At 35.3% G+C, this 13453-nt stretch overlaps 1 protein-coding gene across 22 annotated transcripts in view; it reads right to left on the bottom strand.

Annotated features, from left to right (window-relative positions):
* RyR (Ryanodine receptor) overlaps positions 1–2553 on the bottom strand; it is a 1962175-nt gene extending 1959622 nt beyond the window's left edge. For 17 of the 22 annotated variants that reach the window (XM_067773075.1, XM_067773079.1, XM_067773080.1 and 14 more), the window contains exon 1: positions 2010–2466. The gene's annotated coding sequence lies outside the window, so the exon portion shown is untranslated. Of the gene's footprint in view, positions 1–2009 lie in introns of all 22 variants that reach the window. The other 5 variants (XM_067773071.1, XM_067773070.1, XM_067773089.1 and 2 more) reach the window with 5 other exon arrangements.
* Positions 2554–13453: the final 10900 nt, after the last annotated feature.

The raw sequence follows: 13453 nt of genomic DNA, 5'->3' as shown, positions 1-13453 counted from the left end.
TACATACATAACCGAAACTGCATACTCAGAATTTTCCATAGACCCTCAAAATCTGGAGTTAGGGGCCAAAAACTCGATTGTTCATGTGCTGCAACGATCAATTTCAAAAGCTCATAAAATTCCAAAGAAATAAGCAAAGTAGATAATCGCACTATATTTCCTTTATATTAGGTCGGTTGAATATTTGTACGCATTTTCAATACAAATCTTGCAATCGATGTTTAATTAACTTCTCATTAAGCTACAAACGTGAAACTTCACATATAGGTTAAGACACCAAGACAAAGCAACAAAATGGAAAACAATCCGTTAGGTGGCGCGCGGATTGAAATAATTAGATAAAAGTTTGGAAATTTGGAATTTTGAGATCGATTTTTAAGTAACTTCTCATTGAGCTACAAACGTGAATCTTCACATATAGGTTAAGACATCGAGACAATGCAACAAAAGGGGGAAAATCCATTAGATTGCGCACGGATTGAAATAGCTAGATGTGAACTTAAACCGGCTTTTAGGTAATTCACGATGAGGCAGAGACTTGAAATTTCAAACTTGATTCAGAGGCCATGACAGTTTAAAATGCATAAAAAAAGTTTCGCTAGGGGCGCACGGATCGGGATATTTAGAAAAGTAGTACGGAACGAATGGAATCTTGCGATCGATTTTTAAGTAACTTCCCATTGAGCTACAAACATGCAACTTCACAGATAGGTTAAGACACCGGGGCGATGCAACAAAAAGTAAAAAAAACTTCTGTTAGGTGGCGGACGGATCGAAATAATTGGATAAGAATTTGGAAATTTGGAGCTTTGAGATCGGTTTTTAAGTAAATTCTTGGTGAGCTAGAGACTTGAAATTTCAAACTTAATTCAGAGGCCGATGACAGCATAAAACATAATACAAAAGGTTTCGATAGCGGCGCACGAATTGGGATAGTAGGAAAAATCATACGGAACGGGGGGAATCTTGCGATCAATTTTCAAGAGACTTCCCATTGCGCTACAGTCTTGGAACTTCATCCACATACTTACTTGTACCAATTCAAGCTTGGCATATATGAACAATTTTCAAGTAGCTTAAAAACAAATGCAGCTTGACATAGTTTTCTGATATGTACTATATTGTATACATACAAGAATTATATGAATTCTCAATTAATAAAAGTAAAAAGAAAAGAAAAATTTTTTAAGCATTTCCTTTATAAAAATGGAGAAAATCAATGTAATGTATCCTTATATAGAGATATATTCTTGCTGAAATTCGAATTTAAAATTTTGACATAGAAATTGTAAAAATATTTATGAGAAATAAAATTATAAAGTCTGAATATTTATAAGTTGACTCCTTCTCTGCCAACTTTCCAATCCAATTTATGTCCGCTCCACTTTTATATTTTTATTTCTCATAAATATTTTTACAATTTCTATGTCAAAATTTTATAATCAAAGTTCAACAAGAATATGTCTTTATATGAGGATATATTTTTCGCTGATTTTGTCAATTTGTATAAAGGATATGCTTAACATTTTTCTTTTCTTTTTTTACTGACATAAAAGTTATCAAAAATTTGGAAAAATAGTTTTTTTCCGCCAGAAAAAAGTTTTTCTAAGCTGGGTCGCCCCTCGGTAGTGATTTGGCAAACATTCCTGTAGTTCTACCATGAAAAGCTTCTCAGTGAAAATTCGTCTCGGCATTTTTTAATTTTTTCTTAGACCGCTAGTTGCAATCGTTGTTAAAATTAACAAAAAAAAAAGAAAATGTAGCAAAAAATGTCCCACATGAGTTTTCAATATAATTTTGATGGAGTGGAAAGTTTTGTTGAATTGTTGGACTTATGTTTTGTGAAAACAATTATTTTTTGTGTACACTCGGTTCACTTTTTACGCATATATGTACATGTGTGGGAACATTTTTAGCTTTTCCTAATGAGTCCTTTGACTTCTTTTTTCGTATTTCTTCCTTTTATGACACTTCTATTTGCACATTTTTTAAGATATATACATACGTACATTTGTGTATATTCAAAAGCACATGGTAATCTAATGTTTAGTTGAGGCACATGATTTTTTGTAGACGTATACTCTTTTAATACCCACTTCTCTCACAACGAATACATTTGTATATCTCTACCGAATAAATATATATGTAGCTTCGTATATTTAAAATTAGCGGCTGCAGCTATAGCCGAAAGTACCAGAAATTGTTACACGGGAATGATTTCATTAAAACAATCATACATTCAGGCTATAAATAACTTTATGTTAATGCCTGGGAGGTTTCGCACTTTATTAAATTGTTGCTTTCTATAAATAATTACATTCTTAAGAAAGTTGAAAACCAGATTTAACTTTAAAAATAATTTTCCAACAGCAATTGCATAAATATTGGTTAAGGATTTTATTCAAACTGATTTTCTCATCCTACCAGCACTGCACCACATAAAATTCAAATTCACCACTTGTCGGGTCGGTTATTCTCTTAAGACTGAATATGGGAGTGCGCTACTGCTGTCGTTTCAAAATATTTCGTATGAAAACGCCAAACAAATAGCTGTCAACGGCGTGCTTTAAAAAGGAACTAAAATCAAACAAATGACACGCACTCCGGAACCTGTAACTCTGAACATATCTTAGAGCATTTATTAAAGATAATATTCGGGATAAAAATTTTTTCTAGATGAGACAAAGACCGAGTTATTTGGAAAATCCTTTTCGAGCATTCCACTTGCGATTAAGTTTTTATTTCCTTTATATTAGGTCGGTTGAATGTTTGTACGCATTTTCAATACAAATCTTGCAATCGATTTTGAAGTAACTTCTCATTAAGCTACAAACGTGAAAATTCATATATAGGTTAAGGCACCGAGACAAAGCAACAAAATGGGGAAAAATTCGTTAAGTGGCGCACGGATCGAAATAATTACATAAAAATTTGCAAACTTAGAATTTTGAAATCGATTTTTAAATAACTTCTCATTGAGCTACAAACGTGAAACTTCACATATAGGTTCAGACACCGAGACAATGCAACAAGAGGAAAAAATTCCGTTAGGTGGCGCACGGTTCGAAATATTTAGATGGGAATTTGATAATTTTGAATTTTGATATAGATTTTTAAGTAAATTCTCATTGAGCTACAAACGTGGAACTTCACAGGTAGATTAACACCCCGAGACAATGCAACAAAAGGTAAAAAACTCCGTTAGGTTGCGCACGAATCGAAATAATTAGATAAAAATTTGGAATTTTAAGATTGATTTTTAAGTAACGTCTAATTGAACTACAAACTTGAAACTTCACATATAGGTTAAGACACCGAGACAATGCAAGAAAAGGAAAAAAGTCCATTAGGTGCCGCACGGATAGAAATAATTGGATAAGAGTTTGCAAGTTGGGAAATTTGAGATCCATTTTTAAGTAACTTCTAATTGAGCTACAAACGTGAAACTTCACATATAGGTTAAGACATCGTGATAAAGGAACAAAAGGGGAAAAAATTAAGTTAAGTGGCGCACGGATCGAAATAATTAGATATGAATTTGGAAATTTGAAACCGGCTTTTAAGTAACTTCTCGATAAGCTAGCTTGAAATTTCAAACATAATTCAGAGGCCGAGGACAGCATAAAACATAATGCAAAAACTTTCGATAGAGGACGCACGAATTGGGATATTAAGAAAAATCGTGCGGAACGGGACGAATCTTGCGATCAATTTTCAAGACACTTCCCATTGAGCTACGATCTTGGAACTTCATGCACATACTCACTTGTAACAATTCAAACTTGGCATATACGAACAATTTGCAAGTAGCTTAAAAACTAATGTAGCTTGACATACTTTTATGATATGTACTATATTGTATACATACAAGTATTGTATGCATTCTGAATTAATAAAAGTAAGTTTTTCACCTTGTGATAAATAAGGCACTACTCTTTTCCACCTAGAACTAAAAAGTAGAGAATAGAAAGAAAAGAAAAAATGCTTAAGGATGTCCTTTATATAAATGGAGAAAATAAGCGAAAAATGTATCCTTATATAAAGATATATGCTTGTGGAACTTCGATTTTAAAATTTTGACATAGAAATTGTAAAAATATTTATGAGAAATAAAAATTGACTCCTTTTCTGCCAACTTTCCAATCCAAGTTATGTCCGCTCCACTTTTATATTTTTATTTCTCATAAATATTTTTACAGATTCTATGTCAAAATTTTAAAATAAAGTTCAGCAAGAATATGTTATTATATAAGAATAAATTTTTCGCTGATTCTGTCCATTTATATAAAGTAAATGCTAAAAATTTTATTATTTTCTTTTTTTCAATTGAGTTAGAAATATGATACCTTAACATAGGTCAGGTCACCGAGACAATTGAACAAAAGAAGAAAAAATTTCCGCCCGGTTGAGATAATTGAAAAGTTCATATGATATTTGTTTTCGCCAGTTCAAGGTTATTAGTTATAATATTCAGGATAAAAAGTTCTTCTAGATGCGGCAGGTACCGAGATATTTAGAAAATCCATGTAGGTAGAGCATATGGAATCTTGCGTTTGATTTTTAAGTAACTTCTCATTGAGCTAGAAACGTGAAACCTTAAACAAAGTTCAGGTCACTGTGATAATGCTGCAAAAGGAGAACAAGCTCCCGCTAGGAGACGCATGGGTCGCGATAATTGAAAAATTCATTCGAGATTTGGAATCTTGAGATCGGTTTTTAGGTGACTTCCGATTACCTCGGAATCTGAAACTTTACACATAGCTTAAGGCCTTAATAATACGCTTATATTAGCTTCACTTGTATGTATGCCTATTTGTAAGTCTCTAGGTTAGGCGCGCACAGGAGAGTTAGACCCATCTAGCAGAATCCCCCCCCCTCCCCCAGCGGGTTAAGGGGTTAGAATATACCCGCGGTAGGTATGCCTGTTATAAGAGGCGAATAAAATACCAAATAGATTCAAGGTATTGTATAGCCCAACACTTTCAAGGGGTTGCCAGCGCAACATATAGCTTCTCCAAGCCAATTGTCAACCTCACCTATCCGTGGCGAATCCTGTTTCATTAACAGACGAGGCTATGGCGACCCCGAACTCCTCATGGATCTAGGGGTGGGAGGTCGGTATGGCCTAGAAGGTCGCATGTGATCATACCAAATTGTTCCCGAGATGTCGGGCTTGGTACCGGAACGTACCTGACCAGCGTCCGGCAAATGACCATCAACTTCGATAGCACTCTCCAAGGCCTTCCTTTTAAACGATTGTTTTGTAGAGCGCTTGAAAACACGTCTGTTCACTACTAGTTTATCTTACTAAATAAAGTAACTTCCCGGAGAGCTAGAGTCTTGAAACTTGGAACACACATCGGATCCCGGTGACAGTTAAACGTGGGGTTAAAACAACTTTCCTAGGGGGTCCAGGGATCGCTAAAATTCTAAAAAACGTCCGAACTTGGAACATTTTTTTTCGAGTTGAATGAAACTTTCCCATAGCTCAGAAATCTGAACGAAGATTTGGGCAATTTCGTTTTCGAGTTTTAAGAAACTTCCATATAACCCAGAGACCAGAAAATTTGACAGAAGCTTTGGTCTTATGGTAATACTTAGGATAAAGAATTTTCCAAATGGCACAGGAAATCGAGATAGTTCGAAAGTCCATTTAGAAATTCCCGTAGAGCTAAAAACTTGAAACTAGGAACATAATTCGATAACCCATAATCCTGATACTTTGAACTTTGAGCTCTATTAGGTAGAAATATTTAGGACAAACGAGTTTTCTAGAGGAGACAGGGATATTCAGAGATATTTCGAATGTCCATTTACAACATGTGGAATCTTGCGAGAGCTATTTGAATAACTTCAAGTAGACCCAGATTCTTGAAACATATAAGAACATATTTCAGAACCCCATGACAGTTCAACACAAGGTAAAAAAATTTCGCTAGGTGGTGCATGGATCGTAAGAATTCAAAATATTATCCGAGCTTGGAAATTTTGCTTAAGATTTTCAAGAAATTTTCCGATAAACCAGAGACCTGAAACTTTGACTTTTGCTTTGGCTATTTGAGTAACCGTGACAACGCAACATGACACCAAAAAATTTTCGCTTGTCGATCCAGGGATCGTGAAAATTACAATAGTTTTCCGAACATGGACATTTTTCTTTCGAGCTTTCAGGAACTTCAATCTAAGAACTTACTTCAGAACCGCATGAAAACGCAGCATAAAGGAAATAAGTTTTCGCTAGAAGGTCTAGGGGCCGTGAAAATTCAAAAAAATTGTCTGAATTCGGAAATTTCATTTTGAGTTTAAGGAGCTTCCCAATAACCCAGAGACCTAAAAATTTGAAGGAAGCTTTGGACTCTATTAGGTTGTAATATTTAGGATAAAGCCTTTTGCCATATGGGACAGGGATCGAGATATTAAGAAAGTCCATTTACAACATGGGGAATCTTGCGACTGCTATTCGAGTAACTTCCCGTGGAAATTTTTAAACATATTTGAGAACCCCATGAAAGTACAACATAAGATAAAAATTTTTCGCTGGGTGGTCCCTGAATCGTGAGAATTCAAAAAATTATACGAACTTTGATATTTTGGTTTCGAGTTTCAAGAAATTACCCGATAGATCAGGGACCTGAAACTTTGACGCAACTTTGGGTTCTATTACGTAATAATGTTTAAGGCAAAAGAGTTTTCTAGATGGGACAGGGATCCAGATATTCAAGGCTATTTTGAAAGTCCATTTACAACATGCGGGATCTTGGGGCAGCTATTTGAGTAAACTCCCGAAGAGCTAGTTTCTTGAAACTTAAAACATACTTCAGAAACCTCTGACACCGCAACATGACACACAAAATTTTCGCTAGGCTATCCCGGGATAGTGAATATTCAAAGAGTTTTCGGAACTTGGACATTTTTCTTTCGAGCTTTCAGGAACTTGAAACTAAGAACTTACCTCAGAATCGCAGGACATAAAGGATAGAAGTTTTCGCAAGGTGGTCCAAGGACCGTGAAAATTCAAAAAAAAATTTCTGAATTCGGAAATTTTGATTTTTTGTGTTAAGGAACTTCCCGATAACCCAGACACCTGAAACTTTAAACGAAGTTTTGGGGTCTATTAGGTTGTTATATTTAGGGTACAGACTTTTCCATATGGGACAGAGCTCGAAATATTTAGAAAGTCCATTTACAACATGTGGAATCTTGCGACCTCTGTTTGAGTAACTTACGTAGAGCTAGTTTCGTGAAACTAAGGACATACTTCAGGACCACATGACAATACAACATATAGGAAAGAAGTTTTCGCTAGGCGGTCCAGGGACCATGGAAATTCAAAGAAATGATCCGAATTCGGAAATTTCGTTTTCGAGTTTTAAAAAAATTTCCGATAACCCAGAGACCCCAGAGACCTGAGACTTTGAGCGAAGCTTTGGACTCTATTAGATTGTGATATTTAGGATTATGAGTTCTCTATATGAACAGGGTTCGAGACACCACATATACAACATGTGGTAGTTTTTTGAAACTTAGAACATAACTCAGAACCCCACAGCAATGTGACATGATGGAAAAAGATTTTTTGCTGGGAGGTCCACGGATCGTGAAATTCAAAAATAGTCCGAGCTTGGAAATTTTGCTTTCCAGTGTTATGGAACTTACCGATAACACAGAGACGTGATACTTTGAAGTAAACTTTGAACTCTATTATTTAATTTATTTATTTAATGCACATGAAAGACATGGTCTTTTACAGTGTCATATTTGAAATTTTTACTTAATACTATTACAAATTTTTTGCTTATATATATATTTAATATTAGTTACTGACAGAGCGAGATTAAAAAAGTGAGATCAATTCAAAAAGTGAGTTGCAGTAAGACAAAAGCATAGATATTTTTCATAAGTTCATTAACAAAGGATCTGGTGTACAACTAACTTGAAGCGCTTAGGATTTCGTTCTGACTTTACTTTATTAGGCAACGCATTCCACAATTGCACAGCTCTAACGAAAAACATTCTGTATGTCACCGAGTACTTAAAGTGCGGTATAATAAGGTTGCAAGTACGAGTTGACCTAGCAAACGAAAACAGATATTCTGGGGAACGCGAGTAAATAATTTTATGTATAAAACATAGTCGACGGCGATCAAAGAACGAAGATAAACTACATTCAAGAATTGTTCTTGAGAAGCTGGAAATATGATCGTATTTCCTTTTAAGAAAAATATATCTGGCACTAATTACAAGTTGATACTTCCTCATGGAACCTTTATCAAGGCAACCATATATCAGCTCATGGTATGATATTATTGGCAGTAATAGAGTTTTAACAAGTTTAAGTTTGGTATCTTCCCTAATAAAATTGGCCGTTTTCCATAAATGTCTCAATATATAATATAACCTACTAAGTAAGATGCTTATTTAGTATGAATCCAAGCGTTTTAACAGTCTTCTCAAATTTCACAACATTCCCATTAAGTATTATTGGAGAAACGTCATCCAAATTATAAGAATAATGAGAAATGGCAATCGCCTGTGGTTTAGATGCATTAAGGCAGAGCTTATTATTGTTAGACCATTGATTTATAGCTTTTAGGTCTTCATTTATTCGACAAACAAGATCCTCCACTAACCCAAGAGATGCCGAGAGGTATACTTGCGCATCATCAGCATAAAGATGAATAGATACATTTTGACAACATTTCTCTATGTCATTTGTATACAAGCTAATTAAAATTGGACCAAGAATAGAGCCCTGAGGTACACCAGATTTCACCGGCAATGAGCTGGATTTACTATCTCTACACACTACCTTCTGATACCTGTTTGTCAAGTAGCTATTTATGAGCCTTACAGCATCCCTACTGAAACCAAAGTATGTTTGAAGCTTATGAATAAGAATTTTGTGGCAGACAGTGTCATAAGCCTTGGAGAAATCCAACAGTGCAAGAATTTTCAGGTCGCCGTTATCAAAGGAATGCCGCATATCTTCCATTACCTTCAGCATAGCGGTTGAACAGCTATGACCCCTACGATAACCTGATTGGTTTTGTGAAAGCAGATTTTCTTTTGTCAGATAGTTCATAATTTGGTTCAATAAAAGTTTTTCCAAAATCTTTGATAGACACGGAAGAATACTGATAGGCCGAAAATCAGATGATTGGGAGGCATTAACTTTTTTCGAAACAGGTACAATATTAGCTACTTTCCAAGCATCTGGAAAATTTAAGGTTAGTGAAAAGTTTAGAATATGCGTAAAAGGCGCAATAATATAAACTAAAATTAATTTAATGAATTTTAAACTGATCTTATCCTCTCCCGTAGCGTTCGATTTTATTGAAAAATTGCTTGTATTGTTTCAGCCTCAGTTATATTTGAAAAATTAAATATTCGACCAGGATCATTAGAAGAATCTTCACTCGAGTATATATATGGATTATCCCCTTCTGGTAACTTCACAGCAAAGAAGTCATACATAACATCAGCATCAACCAAGCATTCGGAGTTAAGATTGGGCTTAACACCAAGTTGTTTTAAGTTACTCCAGAGAATCTTGGGTTCTAGGCTTACATCAAGTTTGCGATGGAAATAACACCTCTTGGCCTCCCTGGTGATATTAGTAGTTCGATTTCGCAATACTTTGTAAGCCTGCCAATGTTCGACTTTAGAAGTTTTCTTCCAAAGCGAATGGTTTTTATTTCTTGCTTTTATAGCCTGAAGTACTACGCTATTGAACCATGACTGTTTATTATTCTTAACTTTAATTTTTCTAAGTGGAACATATTTATCGAACAAGAAATTTACTAAGAACGAAAAATATTCAACTTTATCATTAATATCTGCAGAAAACCAACAGTCGTTCCAAGGAAGTGCAGATGCTTCAGTGGCTAAGTCTCTGATATTTATTTTCTTAAAGTCTCGAAAATTTATGTAGTTTTCTGAAACACTAAATTCTGAGTGCATAACTAATTTATAGCTTAGAAAAATTAAGTCGTGGTCGCTAACACCACCAAGGAAAAGTTGGTCAAATTGTAAGACATTACTCATATCAGAAACGCAAAAGACGTCTAGTAAACTTGGTATACAATGGGGACCAAAACGAGTAGGAAGCTGGTTCACAACTTTAAGCCCTAAGCCTGAAATATCTTCAAGCATGTTTGTAGCGATCATTTTCAACAAGCAAATCTATATTTAAGTCTCCACACAGTAGTATATGTTCGTAAGTGGCACTATATTTATGTATAAATTATTTAAGTCGTACGACTTATTTGGATTATACATGCATGAAACAAGCCAACGCTCGTAATTATTGTAAAATTCCACCATCAAAAACTCTACAGGATCGGAATTATCTGATTTATTTATTATTTTACACTGCAACGTCCTCTTGTTGTATATCGCAATACCTCCACCTCGCTTACCTTGCTATCTGTCATTTCTAATCAGACAATAGTCAAGAAACTGGTTATCATTATCATTCATATCATTTTGAAACCAAGTTTCAGTGACACACAGAACATCAACACTCACAGAGCTAAATATGTGGTTCAAGTAATCAAGCTTATATTGATTCAGACTTTTAGAGTTGAAGCTGAAATCCAGGGTTACAATCACTCAAAATATGCAGTACTAATTTAGTGTTGAGTTCGTTAGAGCCGGCAAATGAATTATTTGAGTTCATAAACATATCTATGCACTTCAAATTGCCAACATAATATAATACATGCTAGAGCAAGAGCATTAAAAAATGAGTATGATGGCGAAAGAAAAAGAAAAAATGAAAAGTATACATTAAAAAACCTAAGAAAATAATAGTAAATGGTGACACATCTTAGACTAACGTTAAGTTCTAAACCAATAAAATAATATATATATTTCATTTTAATTATCAGCTTCTTAGTTTCTGGTGCTTAAAAGAGAATTTACTTCCACTATGGTGGTCACCAGTTTAGGCTCTTCATTTGGCTTCATTCGTACAAGCACTTTTCCACGTATTGAAAGCAGTGATGCCAAGTGCTTCTTTCTCTTTAAACAACGTGACATTAAATTTTCCCCAAATTATTAAATAAATTATAAAATTAAAAAAATTGTTTCAAATAAAATTTTTTCATACATTTAAAAAAAGCAATACGGGCAATCCCCAATTAAATCATACAAACAGACAAAATTGGTTAATTCGTTGTAGTTCTATAAATAGCACAAAAACAGCAACAATACCAAAAGTTTCTTTGAAAACCGCCGTACCAACAAGCACAGCTTTAACACATAATTGCATACGAAGTATGCAATGTGTAAAAGATGAAAATATGCAAAAGAAGGCAATTGGGAAACACTTTACAACAACTAAGATCTCTTCTTTTGTTTGCAAAATGCAGCAATAGAGGTAAAAAATTGGCTGAATGCGTTTGTAACCATTTCAACTATCGTAGGAGTGCGGGTTCGACTCCCACTCCCGGGAGAAAAGGCTTTGAAGATATTTACAAGGTATAATCGAAACAGCTGTCGCCTTGTCCGTCCTGATGTCACGTTGTTTAAATTTTTCCCAAATTATTAAATAAATTATAAAATTAAAAAAATTGCTTCAAATAAATGTTTTCATACATTCAAAAAAAGCAATACGGACAATCCCCGATTAAATCATACAAACAGACAAAATTGGTTGATTCGTTGTAGTCCTATAAATAGAAAAAAAACAGCAACAATACCAAAAGTTTCTTTGAAAACCGCCGTACCAACAAGCATAGATTTAACACATAATTGCATACGAAGTATGCAATGTGTAAAAGATTAAAACATGCAAAAGAAGGAAATTTGGAAAAACTTTACAACAACTAAGATCTCTGCTTTTGTTTGCAAAATGCAGCAATAGAGGTAAAAAATTGGCTTCGTTCACGCACAGAGTGTAGTTTTACAACAATAGGAATGTTGCTGTTTATATTATCTTGCATTCTGTTTTGCTTTTTCCGTAACTTAATGGCATCGCGCAATGGTGGTGGACTTAGATTTATTGCTTTGCATATCTTGGAAAATAAATCAGGCAAACTCCCTTCGCCAGCATACGGAATACCATTAATTATCATATCAGTGGCAACTGCATTGCTCTCAAGCTCGTTAAGTTGACTACGTGCAGCCACAATTTCACCGCGCAATGTCATAACCTCACTATTCATATTTTCTAGTGCAGTCACCCTTCCTTGAATTATCGTTATGCTCCGCTGAAGGTTTGCAGTCTCCGCAGTCAACTCACCTATTTTCTTCATTACCCTCTCTTCGAAATCGTTTACAAGCCAACCTCATATAAACGCACGCAAGTCATTTTCTGTCAAAAATGTCTCATGTGCATACAACTTGTATGAGAGCAACTCAAATTGAATTTGCTGCGTGAAAACCTAACTCGATTTCCAATTTTTGTTCTGCGTGACAATTAGATTTGACGTTTGCACACATGCTTTAAATTGTCGCAACGCATGCTTATTTGGGTTAGGGCAAAAAACGCCGGTTGTTTGCGTGCGCTAAAAAAACGCAGTGCGGTTTTATTAGGTTGGCTTGTTATTGTTTTTTAATTATTACCGTCAGCTCTTCAATTATTGCGACTCTTTGCTCATCCATTATGCGCTCAAATCTGCCATCCGCGAGTGGCGTTTTTGGTGTTTTTACCGGAGATGTTAGCTTACGAGCTGGATTTTTGCGTGAGTTGGACATGATGAAACTTGCTTACTTTTAATTTCACTTATATACTAGAATCGCTCGAAAGAAATGGGTGAGTCAGATACTGGCAACTGTATACAGGTGTAGCACCAATTTTTGGAAATTATTTGGATGTTTTTTAGTGGAAAAGCGAAAAAACTTTAAGAGCACCACACAAGCACGTCTTACTCTATCATTCGATCAACAATTAGGTTGAAATATTTAGGATAAACGAGTTTTCTAGACGAGACAGGGATCGAGATATACAGAGAAATTTAGAAAGTCCATTAACAACATGGGGAATGTTTCGACTGCTATTTCGGTAACTTCCCGTAGAGCTAGATTCTTGAAACTAAGAACGTACTTCAGAGCCCCATGACTACGTAACATAAGGGAAACAAATTTTGTGCCAGGTGGTCCACGGATCGTGAAAATTAAAAATTGTCCGAACTTGGAAATTTTGCTTTCGAGTTTTATGAAATTTCCCAATAACCCACAAATCTTACTTACTCAATTGGCGCTTAACCGTCTAAACGGTTATGGCCGTCCAACAAGGCGCGCCAGTCGCTCCTTCGCTCCGCCAACCGGCGCCAATTGGTCACACCAAGGGAGTTTAAATGGTTTTCCACCTGGTCCTTCCAACAGAGTGGGGGCCGCCGTCTACCTCTGCTTCCATAGGCGGGTTCCGATAGAAACACTTTCTTGGCCGGAGCGTCATCTTTCATTCGCATAACATGGCCTAACCTTGGACTATGTTGATGTCTGCGTA

Source organism: Eurosta solidaginis, chromosome 3 (assembly GCF_040869045.1).
Source record: "Eurosta solidaginis isolate ZX-2024a chromosome 3, ASM4086904v1, whole genome shotgun sequence".
NCBI lineage: Eukaryota > Metazoa > Arthropoda > Insecta > Diptera > Tephritidae > Eurosta > Eurosta solidaginis.
This window is presented reverse-complemented; position numbering and strand designations above follow the sequence as displayed.